Raw genomic sequence first — 11,626 nt, forward strand, 5'->3', positions numbered from 1 at the left:
CACATTAAAATAATAGTATTCCATTTTTTACCTTTCATAAGAACAAAAATAAAAGTTGGATAATTCCCACTGCTGACAAGGTGTTTCTGAAACAGACAGTTTCATTTAAAAATATTCTTTTTTTCATTGAGAAATGAAAATTGTACATATGTATGATGTCCAACATGACATTTTGATATATAGATACATTGTGGAGTGACTAAATCAAGCTAATTAACACATCTATTGCATCTCATGAGTTTGTCATAAATTAACAAATCCCCTATACTCATATATTTAGGTTATATCTATTTTTCCCTATTATAAACAATTCTGTAAGGAATGTCTCTGTGGGAAATTTCTAGTACTAAATGATACATTTCACTCGTGTATTTTTTGTGTCAGCCCAGTTATAGTTCTTGCCCTGTTTCACCCAGTAAGATTACCTGGGTTAATTCTAGGATATTGAGAAAAGATATTGAAAATCTGAAGATTATATAGGTGCTTGTGTTTGCTGATGCTCGGATCAATTCTGTTTTTCTGTTTTATCTACACTTTGAGCGCACTCTCTCCAAGGTGTTTTTCTTTTCTAAAGTTAGCCCATAGATGAAGGAATAGCACAGGATTAATATTCTTGTAGCTAAATTGATTTGCACATCCTTAAGGTATTTCCTTAGGGAAAAATTCTAGAATTAGAATTCCTGGCTCAAACAATCTCTGTTAAAGAACTCTTAGTTGTATTTAAAAAATTACAATCACCTTCTGTCACTTTCTCTGTAGTGGCACAGAAACGCTTATCCAGTGATCAATTCAAGTACCTGAACATCGAAGAGGAATAGAGTTTAAATGGCCTTGAGAGACTTGTGAAAAATAACTGTCAAGACTTCTTTAAGTAGCATAGCTAAAAAGTCAAAAATTTTAGTGTCAGCTGCAATATATAAAGAGCTTAGAAGTCATCACTCCCAAATTTAAATAAGAAAAACCCGAATAAACTGAAAACAAATGGCTTTTTTTTTTTTTTTTTTGGACCTATCAGAGAACTAAGGTCATAGGCCGAACCAATACCATAAAATCTGGAGAAACAGTACATTCAGAGTCAAAGCTGAAATTGGCTTACATGGAATAGAATTTACTAGAGCCATAAACTGGTAGGGACACTTAAATGTTAAGTTGATGAACTTCTTGACACTGACTGTGGAGCAGCAGGAGAGTGAGAAATTCTGGGAGTCATAGTCTTATAGAGGCTTTTTATGGATTTAACTTTCAGGAAACTCAACTCAGTTCTTGTGGTGAAGAACCAAGAATTATCCCCTTGTGAATCTGGCAGAGGGAGAGGAAATACCCAGAGCATTCTCCATACAACTGACTACTCTTAAGAGAGACAAACTACTGGAGCCTTCTCCCACCTGGGCTCAGGCATTTCACCAATTCCAACTCCACCTAGCATTCTTGTCTCACTTTGGGAGGAAAAAAGTTAAGAAACACTTATAAGGTCACAGGCCAAAGGAAAATATCAAATTCTAGCCCCTTCTACACTTCCTGTCTCACTTAAGGTTAAAAAAAAAAAAAAAATGAGAAGCATTGTGAATGTCACAAAATGGGCAAAAGCTCACAAAAACACTGAAACCTAATAATAGGACCTGGAAATACTTCTCTCCCCCTGCTGCCCACCTCCATTTCTACTACATCGGTAAGGCTACTGTATTATAGCAGGATATTAAGACAGAAGAAACTGTACTTATGAGACCGTATTTAAGAAGTCTCTAGAGAAACCCAAAGACAGCAGGGGATACTAAAGCAAGGACATCAGAAGAAAATTAAGCTATAGCAAACAATAAACACAGCCCAACTACTAGCCAGACTAAAGGCCTACTTACCTCATTTTCTTTTACCCAGTACATCATATTGATCTTTCAACAAGAAAATACAAGTATAACAGAAAAATACCAAGGAATCAAGAGCTAGAGTAAGCATCAGAATTAGTTTGGGATATGGCAGAGACTTTGGAATTATCTGACTAGGAATTTAAAACAACTATGATTAATATGCTAAGTGCCCTAATGGAAAATGCAGACAACATGCATGAACAGATGGTTACTGTAAGCACAGAAATTGAAAGTCTAAGAAAGAAACAAAAGGAAACTGCCAGAAATAAAGAAAGAGAAATGAAGAGTGCCTTTCATGGATTTCTCAATAAACTGGACATGGCTGGGAGTAGAATCAGTGAGCTTGAAGAAATGCCAATTGAAACTTCCAAAACAGAATGCAAAGAGATAAAACAGGAGAAAGATGGAACAAGAACTGTGGGACAATTACAAAACATGTAACTTACATGTGATAGGAATAACAGAAAGAAAAGAGAAAGGAACAGAGATATTTGATGTCATAATGGCTAAGAATTTTTCAGAATTCAGAATATACCAATCCACAGATCTAGGAAACTCAGAGAACATGGAGCAGGATAAAAATCAGAACATCTACAGTAATATTATATTCAATCTGCAGAAAATCAAAGACAACTAGAAGATATTTTAAAAGCCAGAGAAAACAATTACCTACAAAGAAGCAGGGATAAAAATTGCATTCAGATTTTTTTCAGAAACCATAGAAGCAAGAAGAGAGTGGAGTAACATATTTAAAGTGTTGAAGGAAAAGAACAACAACACAGAATTCTATGAAATTACCCTTCTCATCTAAAGAAGACATTCTGGATATTCTCAGACAAATAAAAATTGAGAAAATTTGTTCCCAATAGACCTGGCTTGTAAAGATATCAGTAGACAATCTTCAGAGAGAAGGAAAATTATGCAGGTCAGAAATTCAGATTTATGTAAAGAAAGGAAGCATGTTAGATAAGGAATAAGTGAGGGTAAAATTAAATCTTGTATTTTTCTTATTAATTGATTTAACAGAAAACAGTTTGTCCAAAATAATAATGTTAGCAACAATGTATGTGATCATTACAACTTACAGATTAGTGTAATGAATGACAACAATGGTATAAAGGATTGGAGGAATGAATTAGAAATACTCTGTTATAAAAGTACTTTGCTCAAGGGAAATTTTTTAATAACCTAAAATAATTACAAAAATACAACTTATCAAAGTTGTGGGATGTAGCAACACAGTGCGTAAAAAGAAGTTTATAGCATGTAATGAATATATTAGAAAAGAAGAAAGATCTATAATCAGTAATCTAAGCTTCTATCTTAGGAAACTATACAAAGAAGAGGAAATTAAACTCACAGTAATCAAAATAAAATATAAAATCTAGGCAGAAATCAATGATATTGAAAATAGGAAATCAATGGAAAAACTCAATGAAAACAAAAGCTGATTCTTTGAAAAGATTAAAAACATTTATAAGTCTCTAGCCAGACTAAGAAAAAAAGAGACAAGGCACAAATTGTTAATATCAGAAATAAAGGAAGGCCTATCACTACTCTCCTGTTGACATTAAAAAGATAATAAAAGAATATTATGAACAACTTTGTCCAAAACTTTGATAGCCTAGCTGGAATGGAACTATGCCTTGAAAAACACAATCTACCAAAACAAATCCAGGGAGAAATAGATAATCTGCCTAAGCCTGTAACCATTAAAGAAATGGTATCATAGCAAAGACATGTAATCAACCCAAAAACCCATCAGTGATAAACTGGATAAAGAAAATGTGGTACATATACACCATGGAATACTATGCAGCCATAAAAAGGAATGAGATCATGTCCTTTGCACGGACATGGATGGAGGTGGAAGCCATTATCCTCAGCAAACTAACACAGGAACAGAAAACCAAACGCTGCATGTTCTCACTTATAAGTGGGAGCTGAACAGTGAGAACACATCAACACGGGAAGGAGAACAACACACACTGGGGCCTGTTGAAGGGGGTGGGAGGAGGGAGAGCATGAGGATAAATAGCTAATGCATGTGAGGTTTAATACTTAGGTGATGGGTTGATAGATATGGCAAACCACCATGGCACAAGTTTACCTATGTAAAAAACTTGCACATCCTACACATGTATCCTGGAACTTAAAATAAAATTTAATTTTAAAAAAAAGAAACTCAATCAATGCATAATACACTTCCAAATGAGAAAGCACCAGGCCCAGATGGGTTCACTGGTGAATTCTACCAAACATATAAGGAAGAAATTATAGTAATTCCATACAGTCTCTCATAGAAAATAGAACCCAAGGGAATACTTTCTTAAAAAATGCTATGATGTCAGCATTACCCTAATACCAAGACCAGGTAAAAAAGTTACAAGAAAGTAAAACAGACCAATATCCCTTACACAGATAAATGTAAAAATTCTCAACAAATATTAGCCCATCAAATCCAACAATGTATAAAAAGAATTATATGCCACAACCTAGTAGAATTTATTCCAGGTATGCAAGAATGTTTCAACATTCAAAAATCAATTAATATAATCCATCACATCAAAAGGCTAAAGAGGAAAAATGACATTATTACATCAATAGAGCAGCAAAAGTATTTGGCAAAATCTAACACCCATTCATGATTTTAAAAAGAGAAACTCTGGGAAAACTAGGGATAGAGGTGCTATGGGCTAAATGTGTATGACCCACACCAAATGTGTATATTGAAGTTCCAACAACCAATGTGATGGCATATGGAGGTGGGACCTTTTGCAGTTAATCAGGTTTAGATTATCTGATGAAGATGGAACTCTCAAAATGGGATCAGTGCTCTTATAAAGAGACACCAGAGAGCTTGATCTCTCTGTCTCTCTCCCCACCCCCCCCCCCACATGCACACACTGAGGAATAACCATGTGAGAACACAATGAGAAGGTGAATGAACGAATGAATAGGAAATCAATGGAAAAACTCAATGAAAACAAAAGCTAGGAAAACAAGCTAGGAAGTGAGACCTCACCAGCAACCAAATCTGCTGGCACCTTCATCTTAGACTTCCTAGCCTTCACGGCTGTGAGAAATGAATGTCTATTATTTAAGCCACTCAGTATATGGCATTTTGTTATAGCAACCTGAACTGAGTAAGACAGAGAGATCTCTTTATACTTAATAAAGAACATCTACAAAAACTTTACAGCTAACATCATAAGGGTAAGAAACTAGATGCTTCCCTGCAAAGATCAGGAACAAACCAAGGATGTCCCTTCTCACTAATCCTATTCAACATTGTACTGGAAGTCCTAGCTAATGCAGTAAAACAATAAACTCAAAAGGTACACAGATGTGGAAGGAAGAAATAAACTTATCTTTGTTCACAAATGACATTATTATTATTATTATTATTATTATTATTATTATTATTATTATTTTGAGACAGAGTCTAGCTCTGTATTTTTAGTAGAGATGGTGTTTCACCATATTGGCCAGGCTTGTCTCGAACTTCTTGGCCTCAAGTGATCCTCCCACCTCCCAAAGTGCTGGGATTACCACCGCACCTGGCCCACAAATGACATTATTGTCTACATAGAAAATCCTTCAAAATTGCCCTTATATGCTCTCAACAAACTAGTATTTCACGCATGAGAAATGAAAAAAGTGCCCCCAAAGACCATTGAACCTCTCATTGTGAAACAGAAGCTCATGAGTTTTAAATAGAGAAGAAGTCAGGAGGGGCCTCTGAACAGTTTGTTCTCCAAGCAGCCGAGCACACCTTCACTAAGGAGAACTACATTCTAGGATTTAGCATTGTTCTTGAATTACCTATCTCAGATCCAAAAGTTCAACTTGTTGAAGGCTTTGATGTGTTTATGCCTAAAACTTCACTGTACTCTATATCGTCAAACTACACTCGCACAGAAAGCCTTTTGCTTAGAAAATGGTGTGTGCATTTTTTATAACAAGACTTTGCCTAACTCCTTAACCTATTGGGGTAAGAGAGTAAGAGAAAAAAAGGACTTGATGACAACCAAAAAGGACTAGACCAAACTACTGTGTGTACAATAAAAGTGAGAAGTGTTACAGCATTCCAGAGAGGATTAACATGAAAGCTAGCACGATGAAACCATAAGCATTCTGCAACTAAATTGACAAGAGAAGAAAGAAAGTGTGGGAACATAATAAGAAAATGAGATCAAGAGGTATACTGAGGCTGGACAAAAACGCATATATCCTATAGATATTGATGACTCATGAAGGATTTTACATGTGAAGGAATAATATGAAATTATTTAGAAATAGATCACTGTAGAGATGTCCAATAGAACTTTCTATGATGATGAAAATATTCTATATTTGTGGTGTCCAGAATTGCCCCACTACCCACAATAGTCATCAAGTGACTATCAAACACTTGAATCCAAAAATATATAATAAAATATAAAAATATAGATTACGAACAATGGGATTTGTTGCACGATTATGGGTTGGCTTAACATTTGAAGATCAAGGTAATTACCAGAATGAAGAAGAAAACTGATATGATCATTTCAATAGATGCAAAAAATTTTGACAAATTTCAGCACCTATCCATTATGGAAAAAAAAGTCAGAAAACTAAGGAGGACAAAAAATAAAAGAAGGGAACTTCTTCAATAAATATTGAAAAGGAAGAACACTGTTGGAGGATGTATTTACCTGACTCCAATACTTGCCAGGAAGCTACAAAAATTAAGAATGTTTGGCACTGGCGTAAGGGTCAATAAATAGATCAATGGAATAGCCTAGGAATTGGCCAACACTTATAAAATTTTTAGATTTTTCTACAAAGGAACCAAGCAGTCCAACTGGGGAAAGTCTTTTTAACAAATGATGCTTGGACTACTGGATATATATATGGAAGAAAATGAACCTTGACTCCTGCCTCACACAACACACAAAAAATAAATTTGAGACAGATCATAGATTTAACTATAGAAGTTAAGCCACAAAGCTTATAGAAAAAAAAAAAAGAATTTCTTCATGTCTGGGACTGTAGGCAAAGGTTTCTAAGAGAGTGTACATAAAATAAACTAGAACTTGGGGGAAAATCAGCAAAGAAAGGCTGAAAAACTATTTCAAATTAAAGTAAACTAAAGAGACACACCACATTCAGTGCGTACACACATATTTGATTCTGTGCCAGGAAAGAAAATGACTATGAAGGAACTTTTGGAACCAACTAGCAGAGTGTGAAGAGTTTATAATTTAGATAATAGTGTAGTAATAAGTTGTATCAGGCCAGGCACAGTGGCTCACACCTGTAATCCCAGCACCTGGACAACAAGAGTGATACTCCCTCTCAAAAACAACAACAACAAAGGAAGAAGAAGCAGAAGGAGAAGAAGGGGAAGAAGGGGAAGAAGAAGAAGAAAGAAAGAAAGGAAGGAAGAAGGAAGAAGGGAGGAGGAGGAGGAGGAGAATAGGGTTCCCTTTTCTACCTGGGAAGTATCAGTGGTTTCAGCAAAACGGAACTTTCTCCAAGATTACCTATAAGGGACATTTAAAAAATCACTCTCCTTTAGGAAGCAAAGAAGAGGGAATTGATGTTTGTAGTGGTGAGGCATGAGCTCCAAAGTAGATCTTCCCAGAGACTGATCCACGGGTAAAGAAAGTCAAGGGGAATAGACTTCATCAGGATGGTGAATGTATTAGGTTCATACTGCTGCTTTAACTAGTTACCACATACAGAAAGGCTTAAAATAATACAAATTTATTATTATCTTACAGTCCTGGAGGCTGGAAATCTGCAAAGGGTTTCATCACACTAAAATCAAGATGTTGCCAGAGCAGCTATCCCTCTGGGATTTCTAGGGAAGAATCTGTTTGTCTTTTCCAGGTTCTGGAGACAGCCTGTATTTCTTGATTCTTGGCTTCCTTCCATCTTCAAAGCCAACAATGGCCAGTGTAGACTTTCTCATGGTGCTTCAATCTGATATTGAGTCCCTGCCTCCCTCTTCCACATCTAAAGTACCCTTGCAATTACATTGGCCAAGATAATCCAGCATAATCTTAAATTAAATTCAGCCGATTAGCAATCTTAATGATCCTTTGCCAGGTAATATAAAATGGTACAGGTTCTGGAGAACAGGACATGGACATCTTTAGGGGACCATTACCTGCCAAACACAATGATGGTAGCATCTAAATGAGTTTTCAAATGGACAGCAGTAACAACATCAACTTCGTATTTAACCACATTGTCTGTCCTATGCAGGAAGCAGGGAAAGGAGGGGCTCAAGATTAAAGGATGAATGTGGGGGCGATTCAAAAGGAGCCAGGTTGCTTTGTCTCGGGGAGGGGGGTGCACGGTGGGATCCTCTCCAGAGAATGACTGCTGAAACAGCAGGTAGTTGTGGCAGGTGGCTGAGATCCAAGCTGGTGCGAATACCAGCCACATTTCCACACTGTCAAATGTCATGGCAAGAGAAGACTTGACAGGGAACTGAAGAGGAGCCAGGACCATCCCTACCTGGTGCCATCAAAGAGAGAGGACTGTTATGACCTCCTGCGGGTCCTGACAGGGAGAGGTCCTCTTTTGGGGGCAACTGTGGGGACAGTGCAATGCCAACGTGAGCCACTATTTGAAATGAGAAAGAGCGGTGTGGCAAAAAGAAATGAGTCTGGTGCAGACCAGTGGTTGGTTTCCTAGGGTTAGAGGTCTAGGTCTACCTTCTTTTAGAGGAGGGGCAGTGTTGAGGCCTTGATGGGAGCCCCCTGCCCCGGAGTTCACTTAAGAGCAGGTGTACCTTCCTCCCCTGCGTGGCTCCACGAAGCTGGGAAAGAAACGCACAGGACGACCACCCTAGAGCCCCAGGCCTGTATTGCCTGAAATCGCCTCTCCCCTCCCACACTGCAGTGCTGACACCCCCTTTCCCATTAGCGTCCAGGAAAGAGGGTGACGGGACTGGGGAGAGACAGAGGGCAGACACCCAGCAGTCCTTGTGAAGGGGGCTGTTGGGGCGGGAGTGCAGAGATATCACTGGGCGGTTTGGTATCCATCCGCTGTTCCCTCCAGCGCGGCTCTTCCAGACCTCGCGATCCTGTCCTCTGCCCGGGCCCCCAGCCGCCCGCCAGTCCCACATATTATAGCAGCGCCAGAAATATGGTAGTGGTCGCCACGTTAGGGTCCGCGGCGGCCTCCTGAGGCACCCTGGTACCAATCCGCACACCCAGGCTGGGGCTCATCCTGGCTCCGCCCACCTCGGGGTCGGAACTACGGTGGGCCTGGGAGGGGGCGTCGAGCACTTTCGCGCCGTATCCCTCCGCCCCCCTTCCCGACACCCTCGCGGCGAGCGGTTCTTGCCGCATCCTGCGCAGCCCCTGCCTACTTTGGTGCAGAGGCGTGGGGGGCGGGACGCGTCTTTGCCATTCGGATCGCGGGGAAAGAGGTGGCTCCAAGTGAGGAGCCGCCAGAGGAGAGCTGAGGAGAGGAGGGGGAGGCCGACGACCTGGGCCCTGGGCCTCTGAAGGCAAGTGCGCGTGCTTGAGGTGGGGGTCCGGGTTGCGGGGGTGGTCCGGCAGGGTGGAACAGCAGGCAGCCTGCCCCGCGGACCCTGACAGCTTGGCAACGAGGAGACGATCCGGTGGGAGCCAGGCGCTTGAGAGAGGTGCGCAGTGCTCGAGACCCCTGGCGATGGGGAGGCGGTGACCAGAGCGGGCCGGGCCGGGCCAAGGGCTGAGGGGCTGGCTTGAGAGGCACCGTCAGATCCTTCGGAGGAGAACCGCGCTGACCGCTTCCCAGCCAGCTTTGCAGGCGCCCGCGCCCCGCCCTCGACCGTGTCTGTGCCCGGAGAGGGCTGTGGGGGAGGCTCCTGCGGGAGAAATGGCGGAGCGGGAGCCGTTGTTGGGGGCGCCGAGGGAAGCCGGCGGGTGTCGGCGTCCCGGCTCTGTACCCAGTCCGCGGGAGGTGAGCCGCGTTTGCTACTCCGGGCCCCGATTCCCAAAAGGGGCTTGTGGGGCTCCATGTCCTGGGTGCCTTCCCTTCCCACAGGCTCCAGGTTGAGGTCAAAGTCTTCTGTCTGCGCGGTAGGTCTGGCGTATTCTGACAGGACACAGTGAGCATCTGCAGAGGAGAGGCTTGAGATAAAGGAAGAGCACGAATATTGCCTGGATTTCTGGAGGTGTGTGGGGATGGGGGTTGGGCGCTAAACACTGACTGGGGACCCGAATCGGGGTAGGGGACTGTGACCAGAGCAAGTCCGGCATCCAGGAGCACCTCATAATCTTCGCCTCTCTAAGGGCGCTTCCCCCGCCTTCCACCCCACCTACCTCCCCCACTGTCCTAAACTGGGGGCACGAAAGGGTGGGCTTTGGAAGGAGGGGTGATGAGGGAGACATACTGACAAGTACCAATTCACAACCTGTTTTCTAGAATATGCGGCGCCCTTCCCCCATTTTATGCTGCGCAGAGCAAGGGGATGTGGCGCACCTAGTGGTGAATCCTCAGAATTGGAGAAGGGAGTAATGGGAAGAGTATGACGTCAAGAGAAGGAGTTGTTATCTCTGGAACCTTGAAGCACGGCCCAAATAAAATGAGAATATTCCACCAGCAAAACCCCGAATGTTGAAAGACATACCAATAATACGGGGACTCATCCTTGGCGTTGGTCTGTCTACCAAGTGCTCTTCTGTCACCCCTGATATCCTGACTGTCTTACTTTTTCATGTGTTTGTCCATAGGCCTACTTTAAGGCAAGCCAGTTCTGCAAGAAAGGCAAGGAGGAGGAGACTGGCTCACAGCTCTGGAGGTTGGTGAGAAGGGGGAGGGGGCAATGTAGGGGACAGTTGGAGACAGAGAGCATGGCAGGTGGCAGATACACTTCCACCTGTAGTAGAAGTGGCGGACCCACTTCTATTCTGCCGGGTTTGCACAGTGCCAGCATCCTTTTTATTTCTTGCAGGAGACACGAGATAGGTGTAGGTTGGGTTGTGACTCAGAAAAAACCGGAGAGCAGGGACTAGGATACAGGAAACCATAGATACATTGAACCCTTGAATGGGAAGAGATATATTTGTCACAGGGGCCAGAGTGCCCGCCTACCTACCAAGCACTCACACTCCATTCTGTCATTTATGTTTACTTGTCTGTAGGACCCCCTTCTGTCAGCTGTGGGGCTTGACACCACTTGAACAAGAAAAGGAGGGGGAAACTGCACCACATCAGTGAAGGTTGGTATGAGAGTGGGTATGCTTTTGGGTGGGGTAGTGGAGACCAGCATGGGTCTGGGAGTGATTAGGGTCCAATCTGGGGGCTTATTGGCCCCTCCCATTGCTGACACACTTTCCCACCGTTGTTGGACCTGTTTTGTAGCAGGCAGCTGGTCCAGAGAGACTTTCTCAAAGCCCAGCTGTCCCACCTAGCATTCAACATCAGTCTCACTGCACATGGGGTGACACAATTGGAAGAGACTCAAAGCCTCATTTCATTCTCTCTCCCTAGATCTACCTCCAGTGGCTGCTCTGCTGGTGGTGCAGTTGCTGCTGACAACCACCCTCAACAGGTCTGCACCCATCCAGGAAATATCTGTCTTCCTTTAGCTTGGTTGTGCCTGTTCTACACTCAATCTGTATTATTGAATTATTAACTGAGACTGTGTTTGGGAAGGAGGCTAATTGACTACTGGACTGGATATTGACTCTAACTTTTGTTTCCAAGCTTATATCCTCAATCACCTAAAGATCAGAGTGTGAAGAAAGAAACCTGTGACAGATCTGTAGTTA

At 42.1% G+C, this 11,626-nt stretch overlaps 1 protein-coding gene across 1 annotated transcript in view; it reads left to right on the plus strand.

Annotated features, from left to right (window-relative positions):
* GPRASP3 (G protein-coupled receptor associated sorting protein family member 3) overlaps positions 1-11,626 on the plus strand; it is an 88,773-nt gene that overhangs the window by 37,263 nt on the left and 39,884 nt on the right. The window lies entirely within an intron of this gene.

Source organism: Macaca thibetana, chromosome X, assembly GCF_024542745.1.
Source record: "Macaca thibetana thibetana isolate TM-01 chromosome X, ASM2454274v1, whole genome shotgun sequence".
In the NCBI taxonomy this organism is placed as follows: domain Eukaryota; kingdom Metazoa; phylum Chordata; class Mammalia; order Primates; family Cercopithecidae; genus Macaca; species Macaca thibetana.